General features: G+C 37.4%; 1 pseudogene; it reads right to left on the bottom strand.

Moving 5' to 3' along the window:
• Window positions 1–4,453: 4,453 nt before the first annotated feature.
• On the bottom strand, window positions 4,454–14,380 carry LOC133789546 (18.5 kDa class I heat shock protein-like; annotated as a pseudogene).
• Between the last annotated feature and the right edge of the window lie 5,741 nt (window positions 14,381–20,121).

Below are 20,121 nucleotides of genomic sequence, written 5' to 3'. Positions count from 1 at the left end.
CTAGTGTGTTGTTGAGTTGATTTTGGGTTCTCAGTGTATTCAGAGACTATACCTTGTATTTTTGTGCTTAAATTCCTCTATGGCTCCCAAGAAAGCAAAAACCATGTCTACCGTCCAAAGAGCTAATGTCAATATTGCCCATACCTTTGTTAATCCCACTGCGCAAAATAAATTTGAGGAATGGATAGTAAAGAATAAAACAGTGATAGTAGAGTCTCACTTTAGGCCCAGTGAGTTGGATGGAATACTCCCACAAATGATTATCAATCGGAATTGGAAGCAATTATGTGAGCCAAAGCTTTTGGCTAATATTAGTTTGGTAAGGGAGTTTTATGCCAATGCTTATGTCGAGCGGGATGACCACACAGTGTTGGTTCGGGGTAAGAAGGTCTGCTACTCTCCGCAAGAAATCAATAGGTTCTACGGCCTAAATGATCCTTGGGATGATGATTATCGTGCAGGGGCTGCAGAAAAGGATTACGATTTGCTTCTAAGGGAAATGACGAAGCCTGGGTCCACTTACAAGATGGGGAGTGACATGATTACTCCAAGATCAATTAGGGCTACATGTTTGAGTCCATATGGGCGGTTGTGGAACAGGTTTGTCATCAGTACTCTCATGCCTTCCACTCAACAAATGGAGGTGACCACTGAGCGTCTTTACTTGCTCTATTGTATCTGTTCGGGCAAGTCGATTAATGTTGGGCGGCTTATTGCTGAGAGTATCAGTTACATAGCGCGAGGGGCCACATCTGGTGGTCATGGGCATGCTTCATTAATTACCAGTCTCTGTAAGGATCAAGGCGTCCCAATGAACATTAATGAAGTATGTGAACAGTCTCCAATCATTAGTCATCAATCGGTGTTACATCAGGATGAGAATTATGGGGGTGTTCCTCGACCCACTGGTTTGGGATACGAGCCTGGTGATCCGAGTCTGTTGTCCTTGCCACCGACAGATGAGCAGCCTGAGACCACAAGGCCGAAGAGAAAGGGGCGGAAACCATCTACTTCTAGAGCTACTGAAGGCTCTAGTTCGCGGCAGTAAAGTACCATGCAACAAGACATTGAGGAGTTAAAGAGACAACAACAGCTGTTGTTGCATGGTCAGGCGGACATTCGAGATCGTCAATTCCACATGACGAATTACATGGCCGATTTTTGTGGGGCATTTGCGCGCTATACGGGCTTCAATGATTTTCCCCAATGCCCTTCAGAATTGCGCCAGCCATATCAGCCGCCTCCAGATTCAGATGATGAAGAGTAACTGTTCGGTAGTCAGTTTTTTTTTCCTAGTTATTTTATTTTATTTTTATTTTTTTCTTTTAGTTCAGGTCCTTTGAATTTTATGAAACAGTGAGGGCACTGTTTATTTTAAGTTTGGGGGACTATTTACTTTTCTTTTGAATTTTTTTTTTTATTTGGATGACTGTACGAAACTGTTATTGACTGAGACAGGTGGGCTTCAATGATGATATATGCTAATTCCTTGATGTTGTTAGACTGATGCTTTTGATATGTAGACTGTGTGCTTAACCTGTTGGTAATTGATCTGAGTATTGTCATTTGTGTATTATTTGTGTTTTATTTACTTTATGCTCTACATTATATAAGTTTATAAGTATTGTGGGAATTGGTATGTATGGTGGATGTTGAAATAAGCTAGAACTTGCTCAGTTGATTTGTTGAGACGAAATGCTAAATGAAGTATTAAGTAGAGATGATTTAGGCAATTTTCTTTGTAAACGTTTGAGCCTTTCTAGCTAACCCATAAAAAAATTTATCCTTAGTTACCCTTTTTGAGCCTAAAGCTTTGGTTTTTTTGTTCTTGATTATACTATTGAGCCTAAATTTTCCTAACCTCATTATTTTACCTCTTCCTTTGTTATCATAAGCATATAAATTGTGGGAAAGTAGAATGGAAAATAGTGAGGTATTGATATGATTTGAATGTAGTATGGTTGTACAAAAAAAAAGAAGAGAGAGAGAGAAGTTTTTGAGATTATGAAAAAAATAAACAAATCACTTTGTCACACTCCTTGATTATATATAGAAAATATTAAGTTTGGGGGAGTGTGACTTGAAAAAAAGAAAAGTGATAAGCATAGAAAAAATGATACAAAAAGAAAATAAGAAAATGATGAAAGTGTTGTAATCTCTATCTCTCTCTAATTGTATAAAAGGGTGATTTTTGGTGTGGTGAAGAGAAAGTTGGCTAGTTTTGAGGTTTATATGCTTATGGTAATTCCGAGCCTAAATGACTATTTATCTACCTTTACCTAAGCCTAATGTTATGAGCCTATAAAAGTCCTTTTGATCTACTTGATACAGATTTTATATTAGTGGAGACAAGTTAATTGAGCAAGCTTATGGTGAATTTTGATGGGTTTGTGGTATGAATGGATGTTGATACTTGTAAAATTATGTTTTGTATGGCATTTGTTAAATGAAATATGTATGTGCATGAATGACAGTACTTGGAGAAATTATTGATATGTTGAAATTCTAGTCACATGATCTGAAGCATTGGTTGAGCGATTGAAGAGGAATTGGAATTTTTGAGAAAAATTATGCCCCTAGTCTTTGTTTAAATTTTTCTGTGAAGTTAAGTCATCCAATAGTTTTTTTTAGTTTGTTTTAGTTTTGGATTGTTTCTTTGTTCTTTCTTTTGTTTGCTTGAGGACAAGCAATCAGTCAAGTTTGGGGGTGTGATAAGCGTACAAAATGTACGTTTATTTATAACATTTTCAGATTGATTTGGTTGTTTTTCTCAAGAGAAAGTTTCTATTTAACCTGTTTGGTGAACTTGTGCAGTTTGTCGTTATAATTCTGATTTGTTCGAGAATTTGGTTAACTATTTGTTTTAGTAGCCGAAAATTGGCTAATCTTCGGAAATATGGTATAGGCGATATATCGCCTGTCTTGGGCGATATATCGGCATAAGAAGGAATTCCAAATTTTGGCTTTGCAGAAACGACATCAGAAACTCGCGTTTTTATCGAGAAAATTCACCAGGCGATATATCGCCTTATCTATGCGATATATCGGCACGAGGGTATTTTTGGAAAGTATTATGGAAATTCGTAGGTTTTTGGGATTTTGGTAAGAAGAATAAAAAGAAGAGAGGGAGGTACAGAGAAGGGAAGCATTCTGACGGCAAAGGAAAAGAAACAGAGAAGAATCCGCGTTTATTTCGTTTGTGTTTATTTTTATGTTTTTGAATTTTAGATTGGATGATGAAGTTTAATATTATGAACTAAATTCTTATTTAGAGTATTTTAATGTAGTCACTGGATATTCTATTCGTCTCTAATGCAATTTCTATGAATCTTTGAATTTATGGTTATCTATTGTTCTTATGTTTAATGCTTGTAATTGATTGGCCATCTGTTGCATGATTATTGGTTTTAATTCAATATCTGAAAAGTGAGAATTGGAATAGCTTTAGACAATAGACATAGATTTCAATTTAGAACGAAAGTATCAAATTGGTTTGTGTAGCAATTAGGTTTTTGTTCTTAATGCGGTTTATGTGTAGAATTTATCACAGACATGTAGAAAATTCGCAGATAAACTGAATATTTTATATCTTGAGAGAGAATAGAATTGTCATTAGTAAACTTGCTATAACCATAGATCACAGAAATATATTAGTTGTATTATTGATTGAATAGAATTGAAGGTTGATGAAATTAGAATACTCTAATCTTTCGCTCATATTAAATTTCGTTAATTAAATTGTGCTTTCTTAGTTTATTGATCATTGTTAATTGTCATTAAAATTTCATTAGTCAAATAGAAATAAAAGTTTGCTATTGGTAATTATTAGATCAATTCCCTGACGGAACGATAATCTATTTCCACTACTATTACTTGTTTATTCGATTGCGTATACTTGCGCAGTGGTAAAAATTCGCAATAGTTAGTCAAGTCCAAACATAACTGTAACCATGTGGACAATCTCAAGACTCTGAGCGACATAATTGTAGATCTCTAAGTGTAGTATCATTTTCAAGCTTTTTTTTTTTGTGGTTTTGTTTTAATTAAAATGTTCATCTTTTTTTTCCCTTGTGGCTTGTTTTACATTGTATGTCAACTCAGAGTTTTGCAATCGTTGTTTAATTGTAAAGAGACTTGCCTCATTCAGCGGTGAACCATTTGATTTCAATGTTTTTCTTGATGTTGTCGTTGCAGCTTAAATATATAGCATAACGTTTGTTAAGGATAGAATATAAATTGAAACTACTTTTCATTCCATATCTCAAATTCATATTTATAAAGATAAAGATTAAATGTAATGTTTTAAGAACATGATCTCATATTCACTCTTTTATATCTTTCATCCATACATTATTTTCTTCAAAACATTTCAAGAGAAAACACACACAAATAAAATATACACATCTAGAGGTGCACACTTTATTTGCAAATGAAAACAGCAGTCTCTAAAGTCTCAACCAGAGATCTCGACAGCTTTAACATCAGGCTTCTTGACTTCCTCTTTAGGAACAGTAACATTCAGCGCTCCATTCTCCATACAAGCCTTCACCTGATCCACCTTCGCATTCTCTGGCAATCGAAATCACCGGAAGAACTTCCCGCTGCTGCGTTCCACCCTGTGCCACGTGTCGTTCTTGCCTTCCTTCTCTACACTTCTCCCCTACTGATCTGTAGCACTCGTCCCTCCTCGACCTCCACCTGTTAGAATTTCTAATGCACTCAAATAACATGAACAAACAATAATCTCCAACACATAATCCAAAATCATGTCATTATAAATGCATTTATGAGAAATCCTAAATCATAATTCTATAGATCCTTTGCTAAATTAAAGAAGAAGATTAACACAAGAGCGGAAGCACTAACCTGATGCCATTACTGAAGATTGCATAGAGGATTTAGATCTTCCTATATATTATGTATCTCTATGAGAGAAGAGTCTCTCTTTTCTTTTCTGTTAATGGGATGACAGACATAATAGAATGATACATATATATAGGGGACCACAACCCTAATTTATAATTAGTGATTTCCAATTTTTCCCATTATAAAATTAAAAATTCACTTTCCTGTTTGTACACATTAAATCCATAACATTTTAATACCCTATGATATTTACATAATTGGTCACTTAATTTGATATCACACTTTATAATAGCATTATACATTATACATATGTGCCCATAAAATAGGATTTTAATCCAACAATCTCCCACTTGGACAACATATGTTTCCTTATAAATGTACAACCTTATGAGCTCAAAATTTGCTATCATATAAAGGTATTTTTTTAACAATCTCGTCCATCAACCATATCCATATAAGATTAAAGCGGTCTTTGTCATATTAATCATGACCAAACCCATCAATGGGCACATTTACAAATACAGTCAAATGACAAAGATCAATCATAGATGCGTAGCATGGAAATTACATGCAATGTGAACCAAACATGTCTATTTCCAACTGGTCCTCCTTAAACTTTAGTGAGGTTAGAATAACAAAAAACATAGTGAATGAACAGAAAAACTTTAGTTCTGATAAGAAAATAACCAAATACATAAATGTCTGAAATAAACATAAAGCAAATAAAATACAAACTCCCACTAAATCATGATATCCTCAAACAATACCACACCCATATGAGCAATGTGCTCATGAAAGACCTTGGGTGGTAATCCTTTTGTGAGCGGATCCACTATCATGGAGTGTGTCCCAATGTGCTCTATGGATATTTGTCCACTCTGCACTCTTTCTTTCACAACTAGGAACTTTATGTCAATATGCTTTGACTTTTATGAGCTCCTGTTGTTGTTGGAATACAATACTGGTGAATTATTGTCACAAAATAACTTGAGTGGTCTTTCTACATTCTCCAAAATGCGCAGCCCAGTGACAAAGTTTCGCAGCCATATTCCATGATTCGATGCCTCATAGCATGCTACAAATTTTGCTGCCATAGTGGAAGAAGCTACAAGTGTCTATTTGGCACTTTTCCAAGAAATAGCTCCTCCAGCTAACATGTAAATATAGCCTGATGTAGACGTTCTGCTATCTTGGCACCTAGCGAAATCATATTTTTAGAATACCCTATGACCTCCAAACGATCTGATTTCTTATATGTGAGCATGTAACCTTTTGTTATTTGAAGATACCTCATAACCCTCTTGGCTGCTATCCAATGGTCCATACCAAGGTTGCTTAAATATCTGCCTAACATTCCAACAATGTACGCAATATCCGGACGCATACAAACTTGAGCATACATCAGACTCCCAATAGCTGATGCATATGGAATCTTTTGCATTTCCTTAATTTCAAGGTTGCTTTTAGGGCACTAACTAAGACTGAATTTGTCTCCTTTAGCAACAGGGGTATCACCTAGTCTACAATTTTGCATGCCAAATCTTTTGAGTACTTTATCGATATAGCTCGTTTGTGATAATCCAAGAATACATCGAGAACAATCTTGATGTATCTAAATTCCTAATACAAAAGATGCATCCCCGAGATCTTTCATCTCAAAATGCTTAGATAAAAATCTCTTGGTTTCGTGCAATAAGCCTATATCATTAGTGGCAAGCAATATGTCATCGACATATAGAACCAGAAATATATACTTACTCCCACTGAACTTGTGATATACACAATCATCAACAACATTCATCTCAAAACCAAATGAGATAATTACTTGGTGAAATTTGTGATACCATTGACGAGAAGCTTTCTTGAGTCCATAGATGGATTTTGTCAATTTGCAAACCATATTCTTTGGGTCTCTTGACACAAATTTTTCTGGTTGCACCATATAAATTGTCTCGTCAATGTCTCCATTGAGAAACACGGTTTTAACATCCATCTGATGTAGCTTAAGATCAAGGTGAGCAACAAGTGCCATTATTATTCTAAAAGAGTCTTTCGATGAAACTGGAGAGAAAGTCTCTGTATAATCAATGCCTTCTTTCTGAGTATAGCCTTTAGCTACAAGACGCACTTTATACCTCTCCACATTACCATTTGCATCCCTCTTGGTTTTAAATATCCATTTACAACCAATTGGTTTTGCACCGTCTGGTAATGGGACAAGTTCCCAAACTTTATTGTCTTGCATAGACTTATACTCTTCTTTCATAGCATCTATCCACTTTTGAGAGTTAGAACTTTTAATGGCCTGATGAAAATTGATTGGATCATCTTCCATCATTCCATTGTCATCCTCATGTTCTTGAAGAAATACAACATAATCATTCGAAATAGCATTTCTTCTTTCTCTTGTGGACCTTCTTAATGGTTGTGGTTCTTGAGGTTGTTGAGTTTGTTCTTTTGGAACAATTACCTCATCTTGAATTAGGGGTTGTTCAACATTGTCTTGTTGAGGTTCTGGATTCATTTCTTGAACAATGACAGGTGTAGAAGCCTGAACATTGTCAAAAATGATAGTAGGAACTGAGTTTGAACTCAATTCCTCCTCAAAAGCAATGTCTCTAACCTTATTTCTCCCCCCAAACTCAACATCCTCAAAAAATGTTGCAGTTCCCGTCTCAAAAATATTTTTAATTGTGGAATCTTAAAACTTATAGCCCCTAGATCGCTAAGAATAACCAATAAAGTAGCTGCTCACTCTTTGGAGTCCAATTTCTTTTCATGTGGCTTATAAGGTCTTGCCTCAACTGAACATCCCCAAATGTGAAAGTGTTTTAGACTAGGTTTTTGACCTGTCCAAAGCTCATAAGGTGTTTTTGCAACTGCTTTAGTTGGTACTCTATTCAGAATGTAAGCTGCTGTTTTTAATGCTTCTCCCTAAAGGGACTCAGGTAAGGTAGAATGAGCAATCATACTTCTTACCATATCCTTAAGAGTCATATTGCATCTTTCAGCAACATGATAACTCTACAAAATAGAGTTATTTTACCACTTTTTATGTGCTAATTGTTGCTTAGATCTTGAGTTTTTAATTGATTTATTAAATTTTTAAGTAATTTTGAATTTATTAGGTTTATTTTAATTTTATAGATTTTTGTGTATTTTTATAGTTATATTATTGTAAAATATTATAGTTTAATCATTTAAAATTAATATTGTTAAGTTAGGAGTAAAAAGATGCAATTTCGAGCTTAAATGTTTAAGTAAATTAAGTTTTAATTAATATTTTCATGTAACTTTTGGTTGTATATTTTATTATTGAAAATATTTAATTTAAATTTAATTTATGTTAGTTTTATAGGGAATTTGTTGTATTTTATTTGCTCTTGAAAAGCAAGAAAAATGAAGGAACTATGGCAATTTTCAAGAAAGAAAGGAAGAAAATGGCAATTTTGAGAACAAGTTCTCCACAAGCCCAGAAGCTTCAGGCCCAAGCCTCTGCCGTGGCCCACCAGCCATTGGGCCTGCCTCCTGCCCAGCCAGCCGTGGCCCACCTGCCTCCTGAAGCACTCCCACGCCTGACCAGCCATGCATCAACTCCAGCCCCCTGCCAATTCGCCAACTGTCGCCTCCAAGAAGCAGCAAGATGAAGAGACCCTCTTCATATAGCATCATCACCACGCCTGCATCTTCCTTCAAGCCAATTGCTCCAAGCCCATTTGCACATCAACAAAGCAGCCATTCATCTCCTGCCGCCAGCTTCAGCCCACAAAGCCCAGTCTCCCAGCCATCAACGCCCATGCCTGGCATCATGCATGCACCAACCGAAGGCCCACCAATCAGGCCCACCACGCCTTGGCAGCTGAGCCAAGCTGCCAAATAGCCACCAAAATGCGAAAAATCATGTTTTTTTATTCCCAATAGTTTTCACTCAAATATCAATTCATTCTTCCCTATTTTTCTTACCTAAATAAACATTCCTAATTCATTTTTTTTACCCTAGCTTTTCACTAATCTTTTACCCAACCAAACATTTCATCTTTCCAATACTCTTACACTTACTCTATTTATCCTACCACTTTCCAACACAATTAAATTAATCAATTTATTTATTTTAATTTGATTAATTTAATCTTCATATTTTTCCTATAAATAGAGTCTTGTAAGACCATTTGGGGAGCTCTTCTTCTTCATCTTTTCAACATCTTCCACACTTCATATTTTTCTCTTCTTTTCACTATTTTCTCTCTACCATTTTCATCTTTTGAAGAGCATGTCAAGTATGTTATTTTGTAATTTTTATTTCAATCTAGTTATGAGCTTCTAATATTTTTCAAAGATTATTAAGATGATGATGAAGCAAAATGTAATTAGATAGTATTTTTTGTTGTATGTTGATTTCTCATTTGTACAACATTGTTTATGGATTTTTCTATCAAAGATATGCATTTTTCATCTAGTGTTGATTGTTAAAGCATATTACACTTAGTTCTTCATTATGCAAAAATATGATATTCTTTGATTAAATGTTTTTCATCAAATTGTTCACATCTAATTCTTAGAGCATAATTATCATATTTTGCCTAAACATAATCTCTTTGATTTTTTGTAGTTTTATTAGGTTGTAACACAACTAATGCTTAGAAATTATATCTTTTATAAGTAAAGAAAAATCCTACCTTTTTGAAAAAGTAACTTGTGCTTGAATAGAAAATGTATTTTGAAAAAAATATAGTGTGATTTATTTCAACTATATCTAAATTTGGGAATCAATATACTTATAAATACTATTGAACTTGCATTTTGTGGATTCTAATATCTTAATAATCTTATTTTACATATCTCATTTGAAAACCATTTTTCTATTTAATCTTAAATCTTTTTATTACTTGTCTTTTATTTTTCTAAAAACAAAATCTCATCAAATATTTGGAACTAGGTTAGAATATTCTTGCTTTGTTTGAAATAGTTTCTTTTGATGTTAGTCAACTCCCATGGGTTCGACCTCGTACTTACATGAACATTATATTCCGAAACGATTTGTGCACTTGCGAGTTTAAATATTAAAACATCCTCTTTTGGGACCAACACAACACCATTCATGCTATGTGATCCTGGCATGGTGTATTGTGGGACAATACCACATTCCTCTAGGAATTTAGCAAACGATCCTAGACGTTGTTCGCCTGAGCCATCATATCTACCGTAGTACTCACCACCACGATCAGATTTGACATTTTTAATCCTTTTGTTGAGTTGATTCTCAACTTCAGCTTTATAAGCTTTGAACACATCCAGAGACTGAGACTTTTCATGAATGAGATATAGGTACCCGTAATGTGAGTAATCATCTATGAATGATATGAAATATTGTTGACCATTCCATGATGTTGTAGGGAATGGCCCACAATATCTGTATGAATCAATTCTAAGACATCTGAAGATCTGTTGGCACCTAATCTCTTAGTTTTGGTCTGTTTTCCCTTGATACAATCGACACAAACATCAAAGTCTGTGAAGTCAAGAGATTCTAAAATGCCATCAGACACAAGGCACTCAACTCTACCTTTTGAGATATGACCTAAGCACTTATGCCATAATGACGCTGAATTTTCCTTATTCAATTTGCGTTTAGTACCACGTGATTCCACATGCAAGGTTTCATTATAGGATGCGATTGTTTCTAGCAAATAAAGGTTGTCATAAGCATTCAATTAACCAGTTCCAACAACATTTGAATTTAAAGACAAACTGAACTGATTGTTTCCAAAAGAACAAGAGTATCCAAATTTGTCCAAGAAATAATTAGAAACTAAATTATGTCTAAAAGACAGTACAACAAAAGTGTCTTTCAAATCCAATAAAAACCAGTTCCTAACAACAACCTAAAATGCCCAATTGCTTCCACTTCCACCGATTTTCCATCGCCCACGAAGATGTGTCTTTCACCATCACTTGGCTTTCGATAGCTCAGGAAACCCTTCATAGAAACACTTATGTGAGTAGTAGCACCAAAATCTATCCACCAAGTGTTCCTAGGTACTGAAGCTAAATTAACCTCAGAACAGACCAAAGTAAGAATCATACCTTTATTTGCACGCCATGCGTGATACTTCTCACAATCTTTCTTCACATGTCCAAGCTTGTTGCAAAAGTAATAACCTTCTGAATCATTCTGTTGTTTCTTTTGGGCTGGACCCTTAGCAGCTTATCCTTAGAGGTAGTGGCCAAGTGAGCACTTTCAGTTTTTTCATTTTTTAACCTTTCTTACTCTTGTACACAGTGAGAAATGAGCTCATTGAGAGTCCATTTCTCCTTTTGAGAGTTGTAACTAATTTTAAATTGGTTAAACTGTGCAGGAAGCATTAACAAAACCATAAGCACAAGCACATCATTAGAAAGCTCGATCTTAAGTGTCTTAAACCTTGAGACAATATGATGCATTTCCATAATGGACTCCCTTACATTTCCTTGACCCTTATACTTCATGGTCATCAAAGAACCTAGAAGTGTTGTCATTTCAACTTTATCGTTTTTTAGCAAACTGCTCCTCAATTTGTTCAAGGAAATTCTTAGCCTTAGTAATCCCTTCGATTCTGTGCCCCAAAAGGCTTCTGGGATGCTATGTTTCATAATCATTAAACTCATGCGATTTGAACGATCCCACCTCTCAAAATCCGCTTTCTCATCACGGGTGCTTTCCTTAGTGAGAGGTGCAGGTTGTTCATCCCTAATGCACGGTCTAAATTCATACATCCCAGAACTATAAGTAAGTTCCTTTTCCAATCCTTAAAATTGGTCCCATTAATCATAGTAATAGAATTCATATTAGCAAATATTGAGGCAGCAGAAGATGAACTAGCTGAATACAGAACAAAACAAACAAAACAATCTCACATCAATATGCATAATCAAACAATAAATTCAAATTTTGGTTTATCCCATCTCAAGATACCAAACACAACATTAATATTAAGTCTTTGGACAATAATATAAATTGTAAGCGGTACTCTTGTTGTAGCAATCAAACATTGACAATAAATTATGTCAAACAATAAGTCAATCTTTGGACTAACATATTGCTCACACGAAATACTTTATAATTGTCATATATTTATCACCATAGGTATGCATGAAACTTTGCCAAATATTATCTTACCTTTGGGCCAGTTAATAAATGCATGAATTACATAAACACAATTATTTTAATATTTTAATTAAATTAATCTACACAAAGGAGATCACTTTGGTAGTATTTTGTTTTAATTAATTAATTTAAAATATTAGATATTTTTTATAAAATCTAAAACCAAAACCAAAACCAAATTTGAATTTAATTATTATGTATATTTATTATTATTATAATAGTTTCGTTTATAATAATAATAATAAAACAAAAATTCAATACTTCAGTCTGTCCTCAACCAACCCTCTCTCTCTCTCGAATAGGGCGGTGATGGCCAAAGGACTTCATTGACAAATGAATCAACTCCATCTCTCGTGGAGGAACAAATCCCTGCAGCTTGGAAGCTCGGGAAAACAACGGCCTCAATCCACACACAAAGCTGATGATGCTTTTATATATACAACATAAGCTATGATTATCTAAAAACAAAAAACTTTAATAAAACCATTTGAGATGAATATATATATCCGACATGTGAGATGAATACATATATGCACTGAAGCCAATGATGAGAGAATCAAAACAATCATTTGTTAAACAAAATGGTTCCAACGCCAGCACTTCAATTACACACACATATATATACTAGATACAAATAACGTGCAATGCCCATTTATGTGATTTTATTTATAGAATTTATTAATTATTTGTATTAAATTTATATTAATGTCATATAAATTTCAAATAAATATCCTGCTTTAATTAAATATTTTTTTAAGTTTATATTTGCTCTAGATTTTGAATTTGGGAGTGACAATAAGAGATTATATATTATATGTTTAATGTAACATTAATATTATATGTGAATTTTAAATTTAAGTTTCTTGCTAGTTTTTTTTAGAAAGCAATTTGTTGCTAATTGACAGTAGATTATATTATATGTTTAATATGATATTGTTCTAATAAGTAAGTTTAAGTTTAAGTTTAATTAAATTTTATTTAAGTTATAAAACGTATGATTTTGTTATTTTTAAATAATTATTATTGTAAAACATCTAAAAAAACATCCTATTTTAATTTGTTTAATTATTTATTATTTTAAAATAATTATCATTGTAAAGTATCTCAAAAATATCATATTTTAATTTGTTTAATTATTTATTATTTTTAACTAATTATCATTGTAAAATATCTCAAAAATATCATATTTTATTTTATTTAAGTTTAAGTGTTTACAAACTACCGTTAAATATAAGAATATTCTGTTAAATGTAAGAATATTCCGTTAAATTTAACATTAAAAAATAAAAAAATCGTTAAAACCAAGAATTTATATTATCTACACACTTATTATATAGAAGATATAATATATATATATCTAGTCACAAAATAATAAAATCTGAGGCTTAAAGTTGAAGCCTATTTATGCTATATTATCATAATTTTCAATGGCATGTAACAGCCACAAAAGTTCAATTAATTTATATATGCATATTATATCAAAACATAAAAAATATGCACATAAATATGATCAAGAATAATAAAAGCAATAATATTATCTGATAATTAAAACCCTAATTTTATAAAAGCCCAAAATTTCTATGAACAAAATCATCAAATCTTCAATAAATTCAGCAAAGGTGGCTCTGGTACCACTTGTTAGAATTTCTAATGCACTCAAATAACATGAACAAACAATAATCTCCAACACATAATCCAAAATCATGTCACTATAAATGCATTTGATGAGAAATTCTAAATCATAATTCTATAGATCCTTTGTTAAATTAAAGAAGAAGATTAACGCAAGAGTGGAAACACTAACCTGATGCCATTGTTGGAGATTGCATAGATGATTTAGATCTTCCTGTATATTATGTATCTCTATGGGAGAAAAGTCTCTTTTCTTTTATGTTAATGGGATGACAGACAAAATAGAATGATACATATATAAAAGGGGACCACAACCCTCATTTATAATTAGTGATTTCTAATTTTTCCCATTATAAAATTAAAAATTCACTTTCCTGTTTCTACACATTAAATCCATGACATTTTAATAACCTATGATATTTATAACATAATTGGTCACTTAATTTTATATCACACTTTATAATAGCATTATACATTATACATATGTGCCCATAAAATAGGATTTTAATCCAACACCACCTTCACCTCCTCCTTCTTCAGCCCGGGTACATCAGCCTTGAACACGTGAGCATCCGGAGTTTCTTTCTCTTCAACACAAGCGTTGACCATGGCAGAAGTCTCCCTCGAGATATCGGGGTCGGAGAGAGGAAAGTCCTTGAAAGGATCCCACACGTCTAGAGAGAACAAGTCGAAGATGTTACTGCGTCGTTCGCCGAACAAGCTGGGAATCATAGCCATGATGTTTTCTTAGATTTGTGTACAGAAGATTTCAGTGGCTCTGAAGTGTTTTGAGATTATGAGTGTATGATATGAGATGATTGTTTGAATAAGAATCTTGATTTTGATGGGACTATGTTTGGGAATGACTCAACTGCGTTTGGGTATTTATAGGTTTGTACAGAAGTCATCTGGTGTTTTCTTGACAATTCTAGAATTATCCCTTCTATGGCTCTGTGGATTGTGGACCCTACAATACAATGCCTAATTGAACACTATGCCCTCGAACTTTCTTTCTTTATTTATTTTTTGTTGGGATATACCCTCGAACTTTCTGGATACTTCTTTACTAAAAATGATCATTTAATTTTGTCGTGGTAAAGCAATCCACGACCCCAAGGTTTCAAGATTCACTTGCAAAACAAACCAAGAACAAATATACACAGAAAAGTGTACTAAAACACAAACACTTAGAGAACAAAAATAAGAAAAGGGAAGAAAAAGAATCACACAGAGAGATTTTATAATGGTTCAGCCTTAAAACTAAGGCATGCATCCAGTCCAAGCAGTTCTCCACTATAATGAATCAATGTTACAAAACAAACAACCCTTCTTCCTCTCCAAAGGTTCTTGAACACTCTGTACAACTCAAATTATGAGCACTTAGTTTACACCACAGTAAACTCTCACACACTCAACAATGTACAAAGAAAATTAACCGTTGTTCTCTCTTTCTCTCTTTCCAAAACCTCTTATTTTTCTTGTGTGTCCAACTAATGAAACCTCTGGATATATATAGCTGCAGCTCCAGATGTTTCACGTGCTGAATGTAAAACCAATTGTATTTTAACTGACTAAAAATCTGTTGTAACTGACTAGGCTTAAAAGAGTAACAAAAGAGATAAGTTATTTAATGATCTCTTAATAAAAAACACGTCATATGCTAGTGATATTAGGATTATACCAACATATTCCACCTTAATCCTTATATTAATGGTAGAAGATACTTCCTTAGATCAGTGGAGAAGTATACTCGAATTTCGGTCTTCATCATTCTTCAAGACCAATCAAGTTCAAACAATGTTTGAACTTGTTCAAATTTAGCACCTTCGTACCCAAGTCTACTGCATTTTCTTCAGTAGGGACCTTTTCCAAGTCAATCTCTTTGTTTTCAATTTTCTCCCTTATCCAGTACATCCTAATGTCAATGTGCTTTCAACGCTCATGGTACACTGGATTTTTGTTGAGATGAATTGCTGACTAATTATCTGAATATACAGAAACTCTTCCCTTCAACATCTTTAGCTCTTTGAGTAAGCCTTGAAGCCAAATTCCCTCTTTGATAGCTCCAGTTACTGTCATAAATTCTACCTCAGTTGTAGATAATGCCACCACAGGTTGTAGTTGAGTTTTCCAGCAAATACAATTTCCATTCAACAAGAAAATAAATGAAGTTACTGACTTCCTATTGTCTCTATTTGTTGCGTAGTCAGAATCCATGAATCCTTCCAAGAATCTGTCCCTTGGCTTTCTTGAAGTGCAATCCATAATTCAAAGTGCCTTTGATGTATCTTAACAACCATTTGAAACCATCCCAATGAGGTTCGCCTGGATTAGCCATATACCTACTTAGTATACTTATAGGATAGTCTAGATCAGGTCTGGTACTCACCATTGAGTACATTAAGCAACCTATTGCTTCTAAATAAGGAACACTTTCCATTCTTTTTGTATCTTCATTAGTCTTTGGGCATTGATCATTTGAAAATTTGAAATGCCCAGCAATAGGCATGCTGACAGGTTTAGAATTACTCATGTTGAATTTATCAAGCACCTTTGACAAGTATCCAGTTTGAGAAATAATCAACTTCTCCTCTTTGTTCTTCCTTGTAATGACCATGCCAAGAATTTTCTTTGCTGTACCCAAATCCTTCATTTCGAACTCCTTACTGAGTTGTCCTTTTAACCAAACAATTTGTTGCTTTTCTTTTCCAATTAGTAACATATCATCCACGTATAAGAGTAAGAAAACAACATAACTTGTTTCTAAATTCTTGTAGTATAAACATGTATCAAACTCAGACCTTTTGAACCCCAAACCAGTCACAAAATTATCAAACCTTCTATTCCATTGACGAGGAGATTGCTTCAGACCATATAAAGACCTTTGTAGCTTGCATACAAGTTCACCACTTGGTTTTTTTGCCTCAAAACCTCCAGGTTGACTCGTGAAAATGGTTTCTTCAAGCTTTCCATTCAAAAACGTTGTTGTAACATCCATTTGTTCCACCTGAAAATCTAGCTGGGTTACTAAAGCTAGCATGATCCTTATAGTTTTATACTTAACTACTAGTGAGAATACCTCATTATAGTCTATCCCCTATTCTTGTGTAAAGCCATTTGCCACAAGTCTTGCTTTATACCTTTTTGCCTCATCATGTGTTGCCCCTTATTTTAGCTTATAAATCCATTTACAAGCAATTATCTTCTTGTCTTTAGGCTTTGAAACTAACTCCATGTCTTATTCTTCCTTAACGAGTCCATTTCTTCATTCATAGCTTTAATCCACCACTTTGAATCTCTACTTTTAATTGCTTCCTGTTATCCCCATTTCTTGCATGGGCTCAGGACCTTCGCCTTGGCCCATTTTCGGGGGCCGGTTCTGCACGCGGGCCCGGCCCAAGGTACCTTGATATGGAGAAGGCCCAAGGGGAAGGGTACGAGCCAGGAACTCGAGACTAGGCCCATGGGTGGTGTCCGGGATGTCCCTCCGGGTCCATCCTCGGCAAGGATCGTCCGGGAGGCGAGCAGAGCATTCCAACCGTCGCGTCCCGCGGATCCCCTTCCCGGACAACTGAAGCGGTCCGGGCCAATGGTAAACGAAGCAAGAGGAAGGTAAATGGACCCGGATCGTCTCACCCCTGGTTGAAGGGGCCAGGCGTCCAGGATGCTGACGCCGCCTCACTCCACGTGGGCGTTGTCCACCACTTTTCACCTGCAGAAAAGGTCATCTCGGGATTGCACGCCAATGTGTCAGGACTGCGCAGCCAAGTACTCTGACTGGTCTTGTCTCCTGAATTTGCCTCGTGACTCGAAGCGACCAGGCCAAAAGCGTCGTTTTGTCGGGCGAGATACAGCCCTAAGGTCAGCCTGTTGGGCCTTAACTAGTTCTGGATTTACGAACTTTGTACCTTTTTGTATTGGGCCTCCACTAGAGAGGCCCCTTGTACCTATTTCTCTGATGGGCCCGGATCGGATTCGGCCCAGACCCGATATTCCCCTCAGCTTATAAATATAAACTGTAGAACAATGTAAATGGGGCTTCTGAAAAAAAAAAGGCAGGAACTCTGTCAAAATATAGAAAACTCCATTGTAAAAGCTTCTTCAAGCTCTAATAACATAGACTCGTGGACTAAGGCTAGTTAACGCCCCAACCACGTAAAAATCCCGTATTTCTTTTCTGCTATCATCATTACTATCAGTAAATATCACTAATTAATAGAGTTGCTGAAAATCTCAGTTAACAGTTTGGTGCTTTCATTGAGAGTTGAAGGAAGCTAGTGCCAACGTCAGGCCTTTACTACGATGGTGAACACATGACACACCACCTTCGACCCTACTAATCCAGAGCAGGGCAACGGGGACCCGCTGCCTTCTCAGAATATTCCTCAGGACCCGCCCGAGGACGTGCCTCCTCAGACATCTCACCAAGATGAGTCGCAAGACTACGAGGGTGGGGCAGAGTATGAAGTAGAAAACGAAGAAGATTACTACAAGGAGGAAAACGAGGGGGAGTATCACGATGAAGCCGCGGATCCCGGGATCCCCCGCGACGATCAGCAGGACTCGGAGGTGATTAGACTAAGGCAACACATCCTGGATCAGGAAGCTAGAATGGCTGAGCAGGCGGAGGCGCACCGCCGGGTGCTAGAGTCTCTACTAGCCCTACAGGCGCTAATGGCCGCGTAGGGCCCGACAGCCAACCCCACAGCTGGCCCACTTCCAGAAACGCAACGACCCGCTCCCCAAGAGCAAGCCGGGGGCCCCAAGGGTGATAGCCCGGTCTGTCCCCCAGAGCCTTTTCCCGACCCGGCTCCGAGAGTCCCGGGCAAGGAGCGACAGAAGACCCGGGAGAAGACCACCCCTGTCGAGAAAGCCGGGGCACGTTCACGGCCGTTGCCTAGGAAAGAGAAGGTGCGCTCCATCCCAGGACGAGGCCACCTAATCGATCCGCAGGGAGCGCGGCCACGGAACGAGCAGCCCCGGCACGCCCCAGGGCCAAACGGGCGGGACAGGTCTTTGCACCCAAGTGCCTCGGTCAACAAGAACCGTCGGGAACGGTCTCGCCGCGAGGATCGTCACGCTCTCAGTTCAGGAGACGACACTTCCCGGGTAGATCTACGCGATGGACTGAATGCCCGGAAGGATCGGGCCCGCAAGGAAAAAATCATCCCTCGAGGCGGCGACCTCAGGAACGACATCAACGACAGGAGGAACGAGAGAATACCCCTGGAGGATAGCACGGCCAAGCTGCTCATGGAGCAGATGGCCGCGTTAAAAAAGGTCACTGATCGCCTGGTCTGCAAGCAAGAAGGCGCGGACACTGACTCCGACGAAGAGGATAAAGAGCCGTGCGCGAGGCACATCCTGGACGCCGTACTGCCCAAGGGGTTCAAAATGCCGAGCCTCACTGCCTATACTGGAAATACAGATCCTAGGGATCATCTGTCCCAGTACAACCGACTCATGACCGTGGCTCACGTCAGCGACGACGGAAAATGCCTCTGCTTCTCCATCACGTTAGGCGGTCCCGCCAAAGAGTGGTGGAAAAGGCTTAAACCGGGGTCCATCCAATCATGGTCCGAGCTGCAGTCGACATTTCAGAAGCAGTTCGTGGCCGCCATGAGGATGGACATGCAAATCAGTGCCCTCGCCAATATTAAGCAACTACCCGCGGAGACATTGAGAGCCTACATCCAGCGCTTCACTGAAGAAGCCTCCAAGACAAAAGTCGATGACGGACAGAGCCTGGTGGCGCTGCAGTCCGAGATCCGGGCCGGGTCCCCACTATGGGATGACATGTAGCGCAGTAAAGCTGCCACTTTGGAAGAATTCATCAGGAGGGCCCAAGGATTCATCAACTGGGAGGAGGCTCAGATCCAGGCCTTCGGATGGCCCCCAGCTCCTCACCCCATCCCTCAGACGGTTCCGGGAGGTGCGGGACAGTTCCCTGCGCAGTCCTACGCCACACCCCCCATAGTCCCGGGGTCGGCCGTCACGCTCGGCATCAGTTACACCCCTACGGTATACGGCCCTGCCGCCTCGGGGAATGCCCCGGCCCAATCAACCCACTTCTCCGGTTATGGCGTCGCGCCGGCAGGACACAGCATGGCTCCCGTCGTAGCCCAGCAATCGCAGACAGGAGTAACTGAGGCAAGCGTGAATCCCTCCCAGGGGAAGCGATCGGGCAAACGTCAGAACCGACCTGAGCTGGCCAAAAAGGGAAAGAGGGGCTACGAGCCCCAATATTCAGAATACACCAACCTAGTGGACACCCGGGAAAATATATATCTGGCGATAGAAAGAGCGGTCCACTACCGGAAGCCTAGCCCCATGTTTAAGGGGGGGGGGGGGGGGAGGAATCTGAGAGACACCAGCAAACGGTGCGCCTATCACAAAGACGTGGGCCACACCACCGACGAGTGTCGGCAGCTCAAAGATGAGATTGAAAACCTCATCAAGCTGGGGCACCTCCACCAGTG

The sequence above is a fragment of the Humulus lupulus genome, chromosome 7 (assembly GCF_963169125.1).
Source record: "Humulus lupulus chromosome 7, drHumLupu1.1, whole genome shotgun sequence".
NCBI classification, from domain to species: domain Eukaryota; kingdom Viridiplantae; phylum Streptophyta; class Magnoliopsida; order Rosales; family Cannabaceae; genus Humulus; species Humulus lupulus.
The sequence above is the reverse complement of the archived record's forward strand: the minus strand, read 5'-3'. Positions and strand labels throughout refer to the sequence as shown.